Raw genomic sequence first — 20,788 nt, forward strand, 5'->3', positions numbered from 1 at the left:
ACTCCCCTGAGGACAGAACTATTTTATTCAGCTTTTTGGTATCCCTGGCACTAAGTACAATGCCTGGCTTGCAGCTGTCTCAATACATTTTTCTTGAATGAACAGATAAATGAATGAAAAAGTTGAATTGAGAGTACCAACAATCACAATTTGAGAATGGTTATAATTGTTCTTTATTTTTAAATCTTCTCCATTCTCTTTTGTGCCTCTGCTTCTAGTTTCTGTTCCCCTATTGCATTTTAAAAAACAGCCATTTTCTAATGCTCACCATTTTATAGGTCAGGAAATCAGGCAGGGCACAGTGGGGACTGCTCACCCCTGCTCCAGGACAGCTGGGGCCTCAGCTGGAGTGGATCTAGCACCTGGCCGTGGCTGAGATGGCTCACATAGGGGCCACCCAGCTGGAGTGTCTGTCCTGGCTGGCAGCTGGGTTCCTCATTTCCCATCCATGGCTTGTCTCCCAAGGCTGGATTGTTCACTGTGGCTTCCTCATGCTCATGTCAGGTGCCTGGCCTGCGAAGGCTGGGACATCTGGGACTGGCTGGACATCCCTGACCACGCGGTGGTCCTGAGTAGTCAGATTTGTTGCTGGACACAGATATGTAATCCTAGTGTGTTTCACTTCTCTGGTAAACACATTAATCTAAAAATATGGGGGAGAAAAGGGGAGGTGTGGTGAGCAACATTCCTTCAATTAGAAAGAAAAAAAAAAAAACCACAAAGCCAATTTCTTCAGTGTTAAGATCATCCAGACCATCACCTTACAATGGATTATGCTAAACTTACTGTAACCAAATCTAAGTCTTATGCACTACCTGCTATTTAAATAGTCCCTTCCCTCCCCCACCCCCACCGTGGTCTCTGAGTTTTTTAGTAGCTAGAAAGAACCTAGATTTCTGCAGGTGCTTTCAGAAACAAATTTGCCACAGGTTAAGGCATTTTGTGATGGCCATTTGGCCATTTCCTGGAAGTGCCTTGTTCAAGGCACTTGATGTTCCAACTTACATGTTTGAAGATAACATACAGTACATTCAATCAAGTGGAGGAGAGTGATAGAGGGAATTCCCTAAAGTTTCCATGCTAAGAATGTCTTATTTTTCTAGTGATTACTTTGATAAAGCAACTTAGAATCTATGGTTTCTATGTATCCTATGTAAAAATGAAACCATTGATTGAAAACAAGACTCTGGATGTTTACTTTTATCTAGCAATTTCCATGTGAATGTGCACTGTGAAGTGCTTGACATGCATAAACTGATACCCACAAAACTCCCATGATACAGTAATACGAAAGCCCCTCAGGGAAACTCTCCACGTGGGACCAAAGGGCTGGCTGACCCCATGACATAAGGGGTTTCCCTTCTCCTGGGAAACAGACAGAATGAACATGCTGTTTGCTCTTGCCTATTTTTTTATTTTAAAAACAACTTTATTGTGGTATAATTTCTGTACAGTAAACTACACATATTTCAGATGTACAATTTGAGGAATGTTGATAGATGTGTACACCTATGAAACCACCACCACAATCAAGGTAAATAACATTTCCATCACCCCCCAAGAGGTGCAAATTTCGAACTCCCAATTTATCCCTTCCCACCCCCTTTACCCCCTGGTAACCGTAAGTTTCCTTCTCTACGTCTGAGTCTGTTTCTGTTCTGTAAGTAATTTTATTTGTGTCTCTTTTTTAGATTCCACATATAAGTGATATCATATGGCATTTTTCTTTCTCTTTCTGTGCCCTTGCCTGTTTTTGAAGTAAGGTATACCAAGGTCTGTGTGCCTTTCCCCAGAAGTATCAGGGGAGGAGGCTGCCACATGTGCAAACTCTGTTTAGCACTCTTTGACGGTAGAAACCATGCTTTGCTGGCATTTTATGTTTCTATAAAAGAATAGGGAGAAACCTGCCCCTCAGAGTCCTCAGTGAGATAAGAAAGCTGGGGTTAGGTAGCAACTGTGACTAGGGGGCTACAGAAGAGAAAGAAACAAACAGGATCAGAAAGATACACATTCTCCACAAGTATCCTTACAGGGCCTTGACTGAAGGCCAAACAATCATAGAGAGAGCAATCCTGGTTCTGAGGCTCAGGATAATTTGGATAATTAATTATAATTAAGTAGCAATTAATAATGATTTGAATAATTGAAGGTTCCCCACCTTCAGGCAGTGGGCTGGCAGCAGTGCCATGCTGAGCCATAATGGAACCTGAAACAAAGGGAACATCAGTCATACTTATCTATTTGTCTCTATTAAAATTGTTGACATTTTGTCCAGTATCGTTTCCTTTACATATTTTTATTTAAAACATTCTATTAAAATATTATTTATCTTGATTATTGAGTGTTTTGGTGCCACTTTAAATTTGGCACCTGCAACAAGTGCCTCTCTCATGTCCACCACCCGACCCCGGGCCCCTGTACCCAAAAGCAATGCGACAGGTATCTGGATGTTGCTTGGCCCGCCCTTGACAGAATAAAGGGAGAGTCAGATCCTTGGACTGGTCTCTGACTTTTGGTGTCCTAAAATTTCCAAATCATTGAGCTAAAAGGAATCAAATTCCAATCTGGGGCCAGAGCTGGATGGCAGTCCCAAGCCTTGTGTGTACCATTATCACCCCGTTTTACAGATGAGAAACTGAGACTCAGTATGATTGACAGGTAGGCCTGAGATGCCCAGTCTAGAAAGTGGCACATGAGGACTTGGAGCCAGACGGCTTACTCCATGGGCTGGGCTCTCAGCCACTGGGCTCCAAGGGACTGCCCACTGGGTGTGTTTCTTACCGCTCCCCATTGAAAAAGAAAAACAGTGTATTTTTCCTCTCTTAACATAACAGTCAGTTGAAAGTTATGAGAAATATCTTCTATTAACTTTTAATAAATATATTGTCTTTTTTCTTTGATGGAAGTAATATATATTCACTGACGAGAAATTAGAAACTACAAGTAAATGAGAGAAATCAAAATAAATAAAAATCCCACCCCCGGAGCCACCCACTATTAGCATTTTGTTGCATATCTCTCCAAGCTTTATTTTAATGAAGATACATTATATGTATATGATTTTAAAATGAAACTATGCTACACATGCAGTTTTTTTTTTTTTGATGCGTTTTCTTCACTTAACAATATACCTTGAACATCTTTCTCTGTCATTGCTTTTTTGCAGAGTAATTTGTAATGGCTTCATAATATGCATTCATACACTCATAAATATTTATTGAGGGCTTGCTACTCTCCAGACATCGGCTTGGCACGCGAGATACATCAGTTAACAAAGCAAAGAATTTGGCCCTCTAGGGTTGACATTTAAGTAGAGGGAGGCCTTTGAAACATAAATGAATAAATGTGTATCAGTTAATAGAGACACTATTTCAGATGTGTTGGGGGGTCTTTTCTGATAAGAGGCTGTTATGGGCTTAACTGTGTCCCCCTACCTCAGATTTATATGTTGAAGTCCTAACCCCCTGTACTTCAAAATGTGACTGTATTTGGAGACAGGGTCTTTACAGTGGTAATAAGCTAAAATGAGGTGATTCGGGTCATCCCTAATCCATGACTGATGTCCTTTTAAGAGATTTGGACACACACAGAGAGGGAAGACCATGCGAAGACACAAAAAGAGGCCGCCTGTAAGCCAAGGGGAGTGACCTGGACAGATTCTTCCCTCACAGCTCTCAGGAGAAACCAGCCCTGCTGGTGTCTTGATCTTAGACTAATGAATGTCCCTTGTTTAAGCCACCCAGTCTGTAGCATTTTGTTATGGCCACCCTGGGAAACTAATATGGGGCAGAGGAAGAGGTTCAGATGAAGTGAGAGGGTGCGAGCACTGTGGTGTCTGGGGACCAGTAAGGGCCAAGGCATTAGAGGAAAGCAAATGGCCCAGGGGCCTGGAAGGCTGGCTGAGGGGAGAAAGAAAGCAGACGAGGTCAGAAGTGCCCCGCAGGCCTTGGAAAGGACTTCAGATTATCCTCCGGGGAAACAGGAAACCATTGGACTTGACATATTTTAACAAAAGCCCTTGGCTCCTGTGTGGAGCCCAGACTAGACGTATCAAAAAGTTTGTAACCCTCTTATTAATCAGTTAGATGATTTAGCAGTGCAACGTGGGGAGAGGAGTGAGAAGCAGGGGGAGGGGCTTCTGGGACACTGGCTCCACTTCCTGAGCACTCTTTGAATCCCACCATCCCACTTGGCCATCCTACTCCCCATCTGACAAACTGGATAAGCTGTCATTTTAAACCAGCCTCAGACACTTCCATGAATTCTTCTCCACAGGGTCATTCAGTGGGACCTCTCTTCCCCCTTTTGAAGGCCAGCTGGTTACTATCCCTTCCTTTGCTTCTGTCTGTTCCCTCTCCCTGGGACGCACACCCAGGTTCCCAGTCCTCAGGCTCCCTCCACCCACTTCAAGCCTTCTGAGCTCACCGGCACCAACTGCCATCTGCCAAGATTCCATCTTACTCTTCTCTTTCTCTACCCGCCACCCCGACTTTCCCCTCATTCCTAGCTTCCTCTGAAAAATGGAGAAATGGAAGCCTCCTCTGATATCTGCAAATAAAATTTCACAGAAGTGGATAATCTCCATCTGAAGTCATGGCTCCACCCAACTTAGAAACTTCACGTCTTCCTAACAAATAAGAGGTAATGGCTGTGTGGGCAGTCACAGCCCAGGGCTGGACTGAACTTTGGCCCGCGTGCTCCTCTCAGGAGGCTTTTGTTAGTTTCCAGACTCTGCTCATGCTACTGAGGGGTCCTCTCTTATGGAAAAGAGCCCTCATCAGTAACGACATTAAAGAAAGTGTGTTTTTATTTTTGCCTCCTGCTCAAAGTCCTTCCATGTCCTCTACCGTCTAGCAATGTACACCTGTCATTCTATTCTAGGCTGCAGTTTGACTCTTGTTCACTGAAAACGAGGGATCAAACGCTCCTCTTTCTCAAAAAGCAAGAAACACATAGAACTGGAAAACACTAACAGACTCCATTAGTAAGTGTGCCCGTCAGCCCAGACTCACGGGCTGAACCACTTCTTGATCTCAGGAGAGAGTTGACATGAAAAGGACAGGCAGTGGTACCTGCATAAGCCGGATATTCCCAAGTGCAAGTGCCCGGGACCTCCGAAGGGGAACCCCAGGAGGGCAACTGGCCCCATCCTCTTTGTCACAAAGGGTCTCAAAACCACCAGGTTGTACCTATCATTACAGAGAAGCATTAGCATGTTTGAAGGAAAAAGATATCACTGCCCATCTTAACTCTGCGTCTTATTACTGGGCCATGTCTGTTGTGCATGATGAATCAATATTTTTTAATAAATCCTCTAAAAACTCCTTTAATCATTTTGGGAATGGCATAATTATATTGAACTGAATGTGTACATGTGTGCACGTGTGGGCTAAAATTGCTTACTTCTTAGATGTTGACATTTAAAATATACCACAAATTTTGTAACTCTATTTCACATTTCTTTTCCTTCTTTTTTTTTGGTTTGGTTTGGTTTAATGTGGAAGTGGCCTGCGCCTCTCTCTCGACCTCTGACAGGCCCCGTGAAAACCTGAAACCGAGGCAAGGTGACGAAGTCTGGTCTTTAAGCACCAAGGGCCTCCTCAGGTTACTTCTTCACTTAGGAAAATAAAATGTTGTTGCAGAAGACCCAGGGCCACAAATGTTCTTCCCAGGCAAATCAGTTTCTGAATGCTGAGATTTTTAGTTTAATTTAGCCATCAGGGAATTGTCTAGACTGGAAATATCTTGGCAAGACCAAAACAAAATGTCAAGTGTCAATCTGTCTCTTCTAGGTTGAGTGAGAATCAGATTTGCCTCTGGGAGGAAGCGAGTGAGGGATGTGTTTTCACTCCACACAGTCACCTCAGAATCAGACAGAAGGTGAGTAAAAGTTTCAAGACTTGCCGCATATCTTACCAGACTCTCCCTTCTATTTCTTTTTTTTAAAGCAAAATAGCAAAGTACTTAATATATTTTGTTAAATATGTTTGCAAAACTATAATCTTTGTAACTGCCATTGCTAAGCACGGCTAACGTGCCCATATATTCAGTGTAGAAATGACAGCCTGAAACTTTTTAGTAATACTTATACTCCATAATAATACTGGGTCATCTTGAGTTTGAGGAATCATGACACTGTCTGTATGTAGTTTTAAATTCCCTAGTGATGCCAAATATATTTGTGTCAACAGACACTCTTCCAAAATACCGGAGTTCAAATTAGCTGAATACCAGGGGACTGACTCAAATTACTGTGGAGGAAATAAATATATCTTAAAGTAACTCAGATGAGAGACTGTTGAAAATTCAAAAAATCTGTATTACAAAGGGCCAGAAACTAAAGTAAGACATTTCCAGAAAGGCTTTTTTAGTTTTCTTTAATTATGTTATGGTAACCCTTTTCAATTCACATCTCTTCTCAGCCATATGTGAAAAACTGTTTTTACCAACTTAGATAGCATTTAATTAATTATTAATAATAAATCATTGCTGAAAATGTAGAAATCTGTCTTATCTAGTGAAATACCAATAATCGTAGTAATAATAATCACCAAACGAATTTCTAACTCTGAGTACTTCATATAAGTGAGAAGCTTTTTGCTAAGTACCTTTATGGATTTGTTTATACTAACCTCCCAACAGCCTTACAATCGGTAAAATAATTTGCTAACTCCTATTCTAGTGAATAGCTAAGATTTTTACTGAGAATTTACTGTGTGCCAGGCACTGAACACATATTAACTCATTTGTCCCTCATAACTGCCCACAAAGCAGGTGCTCTCATTATTCCCATTCTAGGGATGAGGAAACTGAGGCACAGAGCTGAAGTGAAGTACCCAGGGCTACGAACAGTAAGTGACGTAGCCAACTCTCGAACTCCATCTGTCCGGCTCCAAGCTCAATCTCTTCCTTACTAAACAGCTGTCAACACCTGCCACATTTCCCTTGACCCTTTTGTGTACCAGGCACTGTGACAAATGATCAGTGTGTTAATTATTTTTCCTTGAGGAGTTTCTTGTTTTCCCACTTTTTTCAGGTGAGGAAAGGAAGGCACAGGCCACTTGTTCGGGGTTCAAAACCCAGTCCTGCCTCACCCCCAAGCTCATACTCCTTCCATTTTATTGCACAGAAAATAGTTGGTATAACTTTGACAGGTGCATCGTGACTATGAAGGAAAAGCAAATGCACTGCAAGGATCCAATTAATCAGGTCCTGAAGTCAGGGAAACACCCCATAAACACAGCAGACAAACAAGAGTTAAAAACTACATGTCTCTCTGTCTTCCTGCACCTTCCAGTTTGCTGGCCCCAGCGACAGAGAGCAGAGAAGCTGCCATCTGCAGAAGTCAGCCCTAGACGGCACCCACCACTCCGACTTCTATGGGCTTGCCCAGGCTGGAGACACAGGGTCAGAATCTATCCTCTTGGATCCCAATTCCAAACGTTTTTTCAGATTTTTGAGTCATTTGTTTGGGCCAGTGGCTTGAAAAGCCTCAAGTCACGGGCAGAGAGAAGAAGCACAAGAGAAACTATTTTTGTAGAGTGAAAACCAGCTTGTAGTTTTTCCTGTTATTCACTTTGAGTTTCCTCTTCCTTACCAATGGACATTGTTTAAGGAATTATTTCAGTACTAAATAGCAGTAATTTTCATTTTAAAAAATTTCTGTTTTCTTAAATTACTTTCTTACGTACATTCATAGCTTCAGCATTTTTTTATATCTTGTATTTTTCTACCATATGTATTCTTATACACTTCTATTCCAAGTCAAGCACAAACTACATGAAGTCTGTATCTTACTCATCCTTTTAATCCTTATAGGACCTAACATCTTACATTCCATAAAGTGGGTGTTTGATAAATATTTGGTAAGTTAATCAGTCTCATAGGCAGTATATTTGGGAATGATAGCACCTAAAACTATCCTCAAGGGGAAGAAACTACATTCCCAGCACACAAAAGTCACATGTATAAAGATACGGAATCCACCTTTTTAATACACAGCTTCGGTTTTTGACAGCCACCTTTCAAAAATTTGGTGGTGGTGCCAGCCCAGCCTGGTGCACTGGGCAAAAGACATTTCCCCTGCAAAAAAATTGTTTCGTTTTCCTGAACTGTGTACAGGACTTTTGTTTCTTCAGAAATAAGTCCCTTCATGCAATAAACCATTGTTATTTCTTTCTGAGGTCCTCTCAGTCTGTTGTGTTTTATGTATAAATACATACATATTCACAAAAACTTACTACATATGTGTTGAATTTTATATATACATATAAATATAAATTGACTTACAAAGCCAGTTGAGGTTGAGTCCTCAACTGGGGCTCACTGTGAGCGGTGCCCCCTAGGACTGCTCAGTGCACAAACTCATACCCACACGCAGTACCCTCAAAGTTAGAGCTCTGTCTAGAAGAATCCAGCACTAGACCAGAGAATTTAATAACAGAAATTTATTGTCCTTTGACTTTTCCCCCCTGCTTTATATACAATCCTTTACTTCCAGATTTTAGCATTATGACTTTTAAATTCTTTTTTCTGTAGTGCAAAGCCTGAACAGATAGGTAAATAGCATATCTGTCTCTGCGTAGACAAAAAAAATCAATTGTTTGTCTAAGCAAAACAGGTTCAACTTCATCTTCTTTTAATTTGAATTTTTCAGGTAGTTGTTGCTGTGGGGTAAGTTGGATTCATTTGCTGGCACTAGGTTAGTGTTTCTTCTCTTAGCTGAAATGTAACGAAGAGCAGGAGCTGACAAACACGGACGGCTCTGAGGGGTGGATGTTTTGGTTGAATGGACATTTTGGTAAGCTAACATTGTTTTCAAACATAGCTGCGAAAGTTGTCATCAAATCCTAGAATGAGGATGGGAGAAAGTCTGGGAAGGAAGTAATCTAATTGACCTGTTTCAGGGCAGACGTATTCTAAAGATCAGATGAAATAAACCAGCACTTTTATATCTAACTAGTAAACTTGTTTCATAAATTTTCTAAGTGCCCAGCAAATGTTCTAACTGGAGTTTTCTCTTTGCTGGCTTCGATCCTATAGACAGAAAGTAGGTGAATTCCCTCATGCTTCCCTTTTCTTGCTTTTTCCTTTTATACACACACACATGCACACACACACTTGCACTCATATGTACGGTTGCCGGTTGCCAAATTTTCTACAGTGTGTGTGAAGATGTTGACAATCAGAGGGAAAAAACACACAGTAATAAGTGTATGGCTATCTGGCACATAGTAGATACTCAATAAATTTTGTTGAATGGCAATAAAATAGATTTGAAAATATGAATTATAAAATCGAGGCTTGTCCCTTGATTTTAAAAATCATATATATATATATGTATATAGCCTCAGGACATAATCAACTCCATAAACAAAGATTTATGCACAACTATTTACTGCAGAGTTATAGCAATGAAAAAAACAGAAGCAATCTAAATAGGCAATGATAAGAGACTTATGAGATAAGTGATACATCTATGAGGAAATATTATGCAACCCTTTAAACTATATTTATAACAACTTTTAAGGACATGGGGAAATGCTTATAACAATATTAAATTTATAGGATAAAGGGCCTAGTAAGTGGTATTTCAGTACAAGTTCAGCTCTACAAGGATACACTGCACAGAAAAGAAGAACTGGAAGGGAGCACACTGAAATGTGAACAGTGTTTTGAGGTAGTAAGACTATTGGTTTTTGGTGGTTTTCTTTTTTTTTTTTTGCTTCTTTTTGTATTTCAGAATTTGTCTTGAATAATAAAGACACATTATTTTGATAATTAGAAAAGAGTTAAAAACTAGAAAAATATAAAATTTTTATGGATGAAAATTTATTCATCTAACAGCTCAAAGCAATGAAAAGTTTATGCATTTATCATCTAAAGCAAGCCCAACATATGGTTTTAAATATAATCCTATGAGAGTCACATAACTGAGCTTTCATTATCCCTGCAGGTAATTGATTCCAAGGTATAAATTAAAAAATGTCAAGTTTACATCCAATTCTTTGGTTTCAGTTTGAATCCATTATGACTTAGTGTCTTTGTAGGAATATGTGTACTTATATCACATTCTAACATCTTTCTTTTACTAAATAACCTATTCATTTCATCTTTTCTTTCTTGCATTTTCTTATTTTATTATCTCTTGATTGTTTTATTTTACTCTATTATCTTAAGTTCTTGGGGTGCTAATTCTCCCATTTATTGTGACTCTCCCTCACATTGAGTCATTTCCCCCTGTAGTCTGTAATTTTAAACTGTAAGCGTATCTTTAGTAGGTGCCTTGAGTTATAAAAGTGTCCTCAAGGACAGATTTTGTGTTTGCTTCTGGCATGGCTCTTGGGGATTCTACCCAATTCGCGACCCATTTTTATACAATTTTTGGGCTTGGGATTCTCATACCATGTGGACAGCAAAAATCCAGATCTTATACCTCTGCATGGGGTTTTAATTTCTCAGAGGAGACTCTTTTCTTATGCATAAAGTGCCAAGGGCACAAGCTTCCTTTAGGCCAGGGGTGTGGTGCGTCTAATACTCTTTACACAGAGACGCCAGGCCAGCCCTCCTGGACTCCACTCTGAAGCAAAGGTCTTGGTTCCAGCTCCCTATGTGGTGTGAGCCCTCAGTTGTGGCCTTCATCCCTATATAGATACTAAAATGCCAGCCTACATCCATGATGACCTATGTCTGGGCACAGCGTCCCAGGAACTTTGATGTCATCTCATACATATATTGTTCTAGTTTTGAGTTTCATCTTCTATTCTGGTGCCTAGGTATTTCCCTTTCCAGAGTGATACACACACACACACACACACACACACACATATATATAATAAATATATTACATATATATTTTTTTTTAAGTGACTGCATTTTTCCAGAAATCCTGAGGTTTGGGGTGGGAAGAGGTCTTTGGAACTCTTGGAATTCTGGAGTGGGAAGAGTTGTCTCAGCTGGATTAGAGGTTTTACAGACAAGAGCATCTCAGATTATATTATTAGCACACCTGGTATGTTGCCATCCATTTAGAGGAGAGTCACAAGAAGTCACTCATTAACAACAGTCAGAGCATCTAAGTTTTTCAATTTTTCACCTTTTAAAACAAATTCTGGACTCTTTTGTACGAAAACATGATCTTCATCTCCTTAAATTCTTTCCTAGGTAGAAATGCTCTACGGCATCATCTTTTATGTATGTTGAGGTGGGCAAAGAAGCTAAGAAGTTACTCTGTATTCACCACCCCCTTAGACATCTGAAGACACCGTCACCACCAAACCATGATCAAATAAATTCTTTAAAAGTAGACACCATGCTTCATAATGACAAGCAGAAACCTAGGTTTACTTTCTGCATCTTTCCCAAGACTGTACTTATGAGAAATTCCAAAGTGAAGTTTCACCCAAATGAAACATAATTTATAAAGTATGTGCTGTAGCTGCCCAGCTACCATAATAGGGAAATGATCTGGGCTTCTTCCCTCACTGCAAATCCAGTCCTGAGCTTAGGCAAAGAGCCCAACGGGGGAAAAATGAAAGCTACCTTAATGCGGCACCTCTCACCTTGTGCCCCTTTCTCCCTGCCAGTGGCCACTCTTGCTCCTGAGATTGCGGCCATTTGCACCTATGTTCATCTTATTGCTGGTGAAAATTATAACGAGCAGACTGGATACAGATCAGCATAACCCAGGGGCAGCTGGTTGGTAGGTTCTGATTTTTAGCAATGCCACTAAAATGAGTTTTCTTTAATTATATGATGCCTTAAAAGAGAATCATGGTAAGAATTACCTTTTTGAAAAAAAACATAAAATTTGTTTCCTGTTGTGTGGGACATCACCAAGATTTTTGTAAGCTCTTTTTATCACTGGACACCTTACTGGGTTTAAGAGAGTCCTCTAAGAAAAGGAGAGGGAGTTATTACTCATTTCACAGCAGAAGCTGCCAGTGCTACAGGCCCTCAGGTGTCCCCTGGGCAAACCTGGGGCATCTGGGTCAGCACTGACCTGAAACCTTCCTTGACTCCAGTTTCCATCTGCAGCCATGAGCTTGATTCAGCAGTTCTTCCTAAACTTTGCTTCTCTTAGCTCAGTAGTTGGGTCTCACCCTCTCCTTCTGACTCCTCTGTGTCTCAGTTCCCCCACCACTGAAATTCCCACACATATCACTGCCCTCTCACCATAAATCTTCCCCGTTTTTCCTGAAATGAATTTACATGGGCTTTCACATGAGCCAACTGCACATTTATCACCTCGATTGTATTGACCATTGGCCACAATCCCCTAAATCGTAACAGACGAGCCAGTGTGATTCATGCAGGAATGGTAGGAATGGCTGTGGCAAATCTTCGGAAAGACAAACATTACTTGGTACCTCATTTGTGATGGGAAAATATTCTAGCATATAAACGGCATCTGAATTTATTAGCTTGGCATAGCTATAATATAACCACTAGTGTATGGGTTTTTTTTTCTCACAGTCCGTTAACAGCTTTATTGCATGTTAGCCTTTGTCATTTATTGCTTCCTGAGACTATAAAAAGTGAAAAGAGCATGTTATGCCTTGACTGGCTGACTTAGATTTGTGATTTATTTGATCAGAAATGTGCCCTCTAACCACAGCACTTCAATTTATGGTCACAGTTGATTTGACAGTAAATGAAAAAACAAAAAAACACATAATTAGACAGCGCTTAGGAAATCGAGCTGCTTCCCTAAGTTAGAGTTTCTAATTGGTCATTATTTTAGCCCCAAACTCTGCTTGAGTTTGGATTTTTTTCTTTTCTTTTCTTTTCTTTTCTTTTCTTTTTTCACCCTGGAACTTTATAAAAGTGATATAGATAAGTCAAAAGGGCGAACTCAGTAATGAAAAGGCCATGAGGTCTCTTCACATTGCTTCAGCAGCCTGAGGAGAAGGATCTGTCCAGGGTCACACTTTTGTGTGTAAGGAGCAGGAAGGAGCTGGGGGACAAAAGGGACGGGGCTGTGAGTAACAAGTCTTTGGTACAAAGATGAAAACACCTGCGGCGGTGACACAAAGTGGACGGAGAGGAGAGAGGCCTGGTCCTCGGCTCTGGGCACACAAACAGCGGTGCAGCATCAGTCTGAAGGGAACAAAAGAAAAACAGACTCCAAGGTTGTGACACCGACGGGTGGCTGGCTCGTAACGTCGGTAGGGATGGTTAGGGTAGACTAAAGAGGACAGCAGCTGAACTTGGCAGAAAAAAATAACTATGAGTGGGATTTGTAGTGATTTACTTGTAGTACTTAGCAGATGTTCGAGCTCTCTTTTAAATCTTCCCGCTTTTTTTTTAATCAAAGGCTTGGCTGAGGCCGAGATAACGACTGTTGTGAGAAAAGGTGGGAAATTTAGAGTTTGGCGCTTACAGGTCCTTATTCAGAAATCCTAGGAAAATCCTGGGTAGACACAGTATAAAGAGATGAGAGGCATTAACAAAGACAGTAGCTGAAAAATGATGAGGTGATCAAAAGACAAGCCACTGGACACACTTCAAGTACAATTTCTCCTAGCATTTGAATCTTTTAAGATCTCACTATCCTCAGGCAGTTGTCAAAAAACATAATTTATTTTCCATTTAGTGACTGACAAAGGGCTATCAATTCTTCATGTAGGGCCATGTGATGTTTACCTTTCTGTTAGAGCAACCTGACTGGGCTAATGGGTGCCCAGGTAGCCAGCAAAACACTTTTCTTGATGTGTCTGTGAGAGTGTCTCTAAAAGGGCTTAGCATTTGGTTCAGTAGACTGAGTACAGATCTGCCCTTACCAGGGTGAGTGGGCATCATCCAATCTGTTGAGGATCTGAATAGGACAAAAAAGGCAATGGAAGGGCAAAATCTTGGCTCTCTCGTCTTGAGCTTGAATGTCCATCTTCTCCTGCCCCCGGTTCTCAGGCCTTCACACTCCAGGATTTACACCAGTGCCTCCTCCCCCCAACCCATCCCCTACTTTGCAGGCTTTCGGACCCAGACTGAATTATTCCACCAGCTTTGTTGGTTCTTCAGCTTGCAGCGTGCAGATTGTGGGACTTCTCCGCCTCTAAAACTGTGTGAGCCAATTCATACAATAAATCTTCTCTTCAGTTCATCCAACCATCCATCCATCCATCCATCCATCCATCCATCCATCCATCCTATTGGTTTGTTTCTCTGGAGAACTCTAATACAGGCCATTTCTTCATATAAAAACTATTCTACCACAGGGAGAATATGAAGCACACTGAAAAGTATAGCCAGGTTTCTCTTCCCCTTCCATTCTATGTCCTTTCCTTCCCTTCTCCTCTCTTCCTAAGCAATTCAGTCTTAAAGCCATTAGGTGAGACAAAGCAGGGCATGTGTCTGCGGAAGAAGGGATGAAGTGTGGCGAGCCATGGTGGTCCAGTGTGGGGTGCTGGAGTCTGAGCAGAGAGGAAAAGGGCCAGCCGGGTATGAATGTCACAGCCCCAGTGGAGTACAGAGAACACTCCATGGAGGAGTGGCCTGGTGTAGTGGAGGTGGAGGTCTTGGCTTAACTAGGGTGAGGGGGTAGGGTTGCCAGATTTAGCCAAGGAAAAAGAGCCAACAAAGCAAAACATGACACCCAATTAAATTTGAATTTCAGATAAACAGTGAATAGTTTTCAGTACAAATATGTCTCCAATCTTGCATGAATTTTTTGTAGTTTATCTGAAATTCAAATTTAACTGGACATCCTGTATTTTACCTAGCAACACTGCGAGGAAGGCACTGACAGAGGGCGGCCTGGTGTGGGGAGCCGGAGTTCAAGTAGGGTGAGGAGGGCCTCTGTGAGGAAGGGGGGAAGTGGCTCAAAATGGGGAGTCAGAGCTGGAGCAGAGAAAGAAGACACTGGCACAGGAGACGGGGCAGCAGAGGAGGCAGGAAGTTCTCAGGAAGTCAAAGTGCCCGCAGGGCGACACTCCCTCCGAAGGCTCTCGGGGAGAAGCCTTTCTTGCCTCCTCCAGCTTCAGGAGGCTACAGGCATTCCTCGGCTTGTGACTGCAGAACTGCAGTCTCTGCCTCTGTCCTTCCATGGACTTCCCCTCTTCTTTCTGTGTGTCCCTCTTCTGTGTGTATCTTTTATAAGACACCTGCCATTGGATTTAGGGTCCACTCAGATACTCCAAGATGATCTTATTTTGAGAACTTGATTATATCTGCAAAGCCTCCTTTTTCAAATAAGGTCACATTCACAGGTACCAGGGACTGGGATGTGGACATGTATTTTGGGGGACCACCATTCAATCCACTATAGTTACATAACGGGGAATTGATCAAATAAGCAAATATTCTAAATATAATGGCAACCTGGTTTTTCCTACTGGAGAACAATATGAAAAGACATTGGATTGGAATTAGGTGTGTCAGTGTGAACTTATGGTCTTCAGTATGTAAGTATAGAAATAATATGAAAATGTTTACCAATGTGTATGTGTGTATGCTGTCTACTGGCCAGCAACATCCCCATAGCAACGAACATACTTAGCACACAGGTCTTGGCTTCTAAATGCCATTTCCCACAAAGGGAATCCGGTTTTCTTGAAGAAATGGCTAATTCCAGAGCTGATGAAGGAAAAGTTCAAGGCAATCCTAGAACATTTTGTTGTACCAGAAAACAAAGAGGTTTTCAAAAAATAAAGGGGACATGTCAAAATGACACAGAAGACAGCTTGAATAGACTCCCAGCTGCCAAACTGGGGTCAATTTGAGCATCAGCAGAAATAATGATAATGAATTATAATCCAATGAATAAAATAAGAATCCATGACTCCATACTGATCTAAATGAATGAATGAATAAATTAAAAGTTTGATGAGAAATAGAATGTTTTCTTAGATCCAAAGTATCTCCCTACAAAGTATTTATTAATGAAGAAGCATGGCAGATACCACCTTAACCAAATGATCAACGTGAACACCATTGGTAATGGGACAAATTTAAATCATGCACCACTTGGTAGACTGTGAAGAGGAAAACTCAGCATCAGTTCTGTGCTTTTCTTGTCAAAGATTCATAATAAATTTAAGTTTAATCATGAGGAAATATCAGTTAAACCCAAATTGACAAAATAACAAAATAATGGGCCTGTACCCTTCCAGAGTATCAAGCCCATGAGATCAAGAGAAGGCTGAACTAACGTTCCAGTATGTGGGAGACTAGAGACATGACAACTACACGCAATACCTGACTCTGAATTGGATGCTTTTGCTATAAAGGAGATATTGGGACAATTGGCCAGACTTGAATGGGGACTACAAATCATTAGGTGGTAGTAGTGTACCAATGTTAAGTTCCAGATTTGGGTTGTTATTTATGGGTAAGTGGGAGAGTGTTCTCATTTGTAGAAAAGCACACAGAGAAATTCAGGGGGTGATGCGGCATCAGGCTGATGACTTATTCTCAAATGATTAAAGAAAAGAAAATTCTTTGAACTGTACTCTCAACTTTCCTGTAATTGTTTCAAAATTTAAATCTGCTACTTCAAAATTTAAAAAATGAACAAGTACAGTCAGAAAGCCCAAGAATTATGTTTATATATGTCCACTGCAGCATTATTTATAATATCAGAAAACTAAAAGCAATAAAAAATGTGTAACAATTTGTATAGGATGATCTCAACTTTGTTTAAAAATATAGAAAAATGATAATAAAGGAAATATATGAGAATGTTAAGATTACATGTATCTTCATGGAGGAACTATGATTTTGCCTTTTTTGCAGGGGCATGCATTATATACAGAGAGAATGTGATGGTTCACTAGGACTAGATAGTAGAATTTAATTATAAAGTAAATAGAAGTGAGGAAAGGGATTAGATGAAATAGTATAAAGTAAATAGTAGAACTGAACAATACAGTGAAATTGCAAACAAATGTCTTTAATTTCTGACAAGTCAACTATGCACACTCAAATTGCATTTTTTGTACAATCTAGGCCTGAAATGCAAGCCAACAACTTTAACTGTTGCCTAGCAAGAGAAACAGTGATGGGCTCCAATGCTGTCGGAAAAACTGGCCATGCCGGACTTATTAAGAAATGGTAAAGAATATACGAATCCTGACTGTTACAATGCCCTGGGCAATTCAAGGGCTTTTCCAGAGTGATTTTCACTGAACAGACACCATTTTCATTGGACTTGCTGTGTAGGATGTAACCTTTGGGTAAGAAGTGACTCTAGCTTTGATTTTAGGTTAAATTTTAACATTTACTGTAATTCCTTCCAAGGGTCTTAACTAAATAGTCTAAATTTAAAAAAAATTAAGGTCTGGTTCACATAGCATAAAAATCTGGTTTTAATGATCAGTTTTTAACGTGGTGCAGGATATCCACAGTGAAAAAAGAATTCTCATTTCAAATAAGTCTACAAATTTGTCTAAAAGAAAAGGAAATTCAGATTTTTAACATTTGGAAAGAAAAGTGATTAGATGAAACCAATGGGAAAAGCTCTGGTCCTTTTCTTAACAATGGTAGCGACTCATCTGAGCCTGGCTACCTCAGCCAAAGTAGAAGTAAACAAAGTTTATCTTTAGTGGCGCTCCCCTGCAACACACACACACACACACACACACACACACACACACACACACACACACACACACACACAGTCCTTTTTCTCCTTGTCTCTCTCTTTGGCTTCCCTGCCCCCTCACTTCTTTTTGCCCTACCTCTGGACAGACTCCCTTTCCCCTGTCTCAGAACCCACCTCCGGGGCGAAGCTGTGCTTTACTACGTGTTAGATCCTGAACAATTTCACAGCCTCTCTAAGCCTCACTTTCCTCCTGGTCAAATGGCTGTAAGAGAAGTTCCAGCTCCAGTAAGGACGTTGGAATATTTTTAAAGGTATTAATGTGATGTGCTTTTCATTAATCCTTTAATGTTACTTCTCTTTTGTATGAATTTCACGAACAAACGCAGAGGCCTAAAACAACACACTTTGGTAACTCACAGTTGTTAAGGTTAGGAGTCTAATGTGGGTCTCACTGGGCTACGATCAAGGTGATGGCAGGTCTGTATTCCCTGCGGAGGCTCCGGGGTGAATCAGTTTCCTTGAATTTTCAGCTTCTGGAGGCTGCTGGCCTTCCATGGCTCGTGGTCTCCCTCTGTCCATCCCTCCAAGCTCTGCTTCTATGGTCGCCTCTCTTTCTTTGACCCCCTTGCCTTCCTTTTATACATAAGGACTCTTGTGATTCCACCCGATGATCCAGGATAACCTCCCCATCTCAAGATCCATAACTTAAATCTGCAAAGTCCCTTTTGCCATGTAAGGTGACATACTCAGGTCACGGGTATCTCTGGGGGAGGCATTATTCTGCCTACCGCACTTTCCCTTTCCTCCCATATTTCTTAACCCCGAGGTGTTCCCTAACCCCGCCTAAACCTCCCTTTCCGGCTTGCATTCTCTCAGGTCTCCGACTCATGCCTCCACACTTTCAGCTATTACCTTCTCTTCCAGTTTAAACACTACCTGTTCCACAAGTCCCAGTCAAATTGTGACTCCTTTGGTAAAGCCTTCCCAGGGCATCCAACTTACAGACATAGCATCCTAAACCCCACTGCACATAGTAGCTGCACCATTCATTTGGCAAACACCCTGCCTTCTTGCCCTGTATTCGTGGCACACGAATTTATTGAAAGAATAAATAAATCTCCACCACCATACTGTAAGAAATTGACAGCTATGTCTTTTTTTTTCCATTCCAGTTTTATTGAGATGTAATTAACATACAATGTTGTGTTAGTTTAAGGTGTACGATGTGATGATGTGATAAACATATATCTTGCAAAATGATTACCACAATAAGGTTAACATATCAGTTTCCCAACATAATTACCATTTGTGTGTGTGTGTGTGTGAACATTTAAGATCTACTCTCTTAGCAATGTTCAAGTACATAATACAGTATTGCTAACTATATCACCAAGCTGAACATTAGATCCTCAGAACTTATTCATCTTATAACTGGAAGTTTGGACCCTTTGACCAACATCTCCCCATTTCCCCCACCCTGCAGCCCCTGGCAGCCACCAATCTACTTTAAGAACCATGTCTTATGCTACTTTCTAATCCAGCACTGAAGAGTGGTCGAGGGGAGATACGTGGCAATGATGAAAAGATAAAGACTGTCCAGGAGCCTCAAGGAGGAAACATTCCCAGAGTCCCATCTGTTTCCTTAGTTCAGAGCAACACCAACTTACCTCCTACAAAAACATCTAGGGCGAGGGGTCTTTATTCCCTTTAGGTTGGTGTCAGTGACAATCTTTGGTAACTATGTTTCCTGGACTCTTCCTGCCCAACTTCTCACAGCTCTCTTGATTTGATACCCACGTGTATGGCCAGTAGACCCTCTTACACAAGCACAAAAGGTACCTCTGAGAAGTGAGAGGCCATGATGGCCTGGGGAGGGTAGTGTACACGTGAGAAGTGGGAGGAGTCAAACCCTCTCATTCTACCTCAGGATGCCGTTCTTCAATATTTACGGCCTGCCTTGTTTGCACACCACTAGTATTATTATTTACTGGCTGACTTAGTTTTCATTTTTTAAAGGGTTTTGGAAAGGGGGGCTTCTGGGATTCTGTCTTACCCCTCTAGACAATATCACTGTTTCATGTGTAATTCTTTCTACTTTATGAGGATCACTTCCTGTAAGTAAATGTTTTTACTCTTCTATTAATATTTTGAAAAAATATCTTTATCAGCACTTTCTTTATCAGCTAATAACAGCATCCATCAGGCAGTTCTTCCCAGACAAGGAAAAGGGATACAAAAACTTCTTGGTTACTTCTGTCGTTATGATTTTAACTATCAAGTCTCAAGTTCACATCAATATACACGTCACAAAATGCTATTTGTTGTCTCACATTTTTGACAGATGAGTTGAAACCTATGTATATAGTTCAGCAAAGAATTAATTATGAACACTTTGCTGGGTTTTTGAGAAATAAATAGATGAATAAGAAACAGTTCTGGCCAGCCAAGGAAGATAAGACATGAACACAAAAACCTGCACATGAACTATTTCAGGCATCCCTTCTGACTCACCGCTAGGGAAAGACTGGGCCTAAGACCAAGAAAAATTAAATTCCAGGTTAAAAAAAAAAGTCCTTTCAACTTACTGGGCAAACAACCAAAATTACAGACGTCTCAGGTTTCAGATAACATTACAAAGAATTTTTACTGATTGTAAATTTGCTCTTCCAGTAACATAAAACTTTTTCTGTGTTTATATTTACTGTCCCATTTCTGTGACTGTGTTTTACAGTTGGGCAGACGTGGAGTTTTGCTTGTGTTCATCAAGAAGATGAATTTGTAACTCCCCCCGCCTCCCTTTGGGGAAAAAAAATCAGGAAGGAACTCAAACACAAGGCTTTTCCTCCCATTTTACATTCAAATACGTCTTACAGGAAATGAACAAATAGTGAATCTCAAATATAACATTGTGCCTCTATGCGCTGTAGCACAAAAAGAGCTTTACAGGAATTTTGTGTGTTCCGGAAGTTGAGATTTTTAAGGACAAATGTGGGGCTTGGATTTTCACTTCCTGCAGAATATAAATGCCAAATTCCTTAGCCTAACATTCAAGATCTCCAAAATCTCATCCCAACTCACTTCTAGTCTTATCTATGTCCATCCTCACTCTGTGAACCCAGCAACGTCCATGAACCATGTCGAAGATTTTTATCTCCAAACCCTTTTTTGCTCTCTGGAGTGCCCTTCTATCTTTCCTTTCTGCCCAATCCCACTGCCAAAGAAATCTGTTTTTCAAGGTACATCTTCAAA

General features: G+C 40.8%; 1 long non-coding RNA gene across 3 annotated transcripts in view; it reads right to left on the minus strand.

Moving 5' to 3' along the window:
- The window catches only part of LOC116663729, a 62,024-nt gene that overhangs the window by 4,608 nt on the left and 36,628 nt on the right, over positions 1-20,788 (minus strand). For 2 of the 3 annotated variants that reach the window (XR_004320020.1, XR_004320022.1), the window contains exons 3-4: positions 2,159-2,206; positions 269-643 (exon numbers count right to left, since the gene is read on the minus strand). This is a non-coding gene — a long non-coding RNA (uncharacterized LOC116663729). The remainder of the gene's footprint in view (positions 1-268; positions 644-2,158; positions 2,207-20,788) is intronic. The other variant, XR_004320021.1, reaches the window with a different exon arrangement.

This window comes from Camelus ferus, chromosome 5 (genome assembly GCF_009834535.1).
Source record: "Camelus ferus isolate YT-003-E chromosome 5, BCGSAC_Cfer_1.0, whole genome shotgun sequence".
Classification (NCBI taxonomy): domain Eukaryota; kingdom Metazoa; phylum Chordata; class Mammalia; order Artiodactyla; family Camelidae; genus Camelus; species Camelus ferus.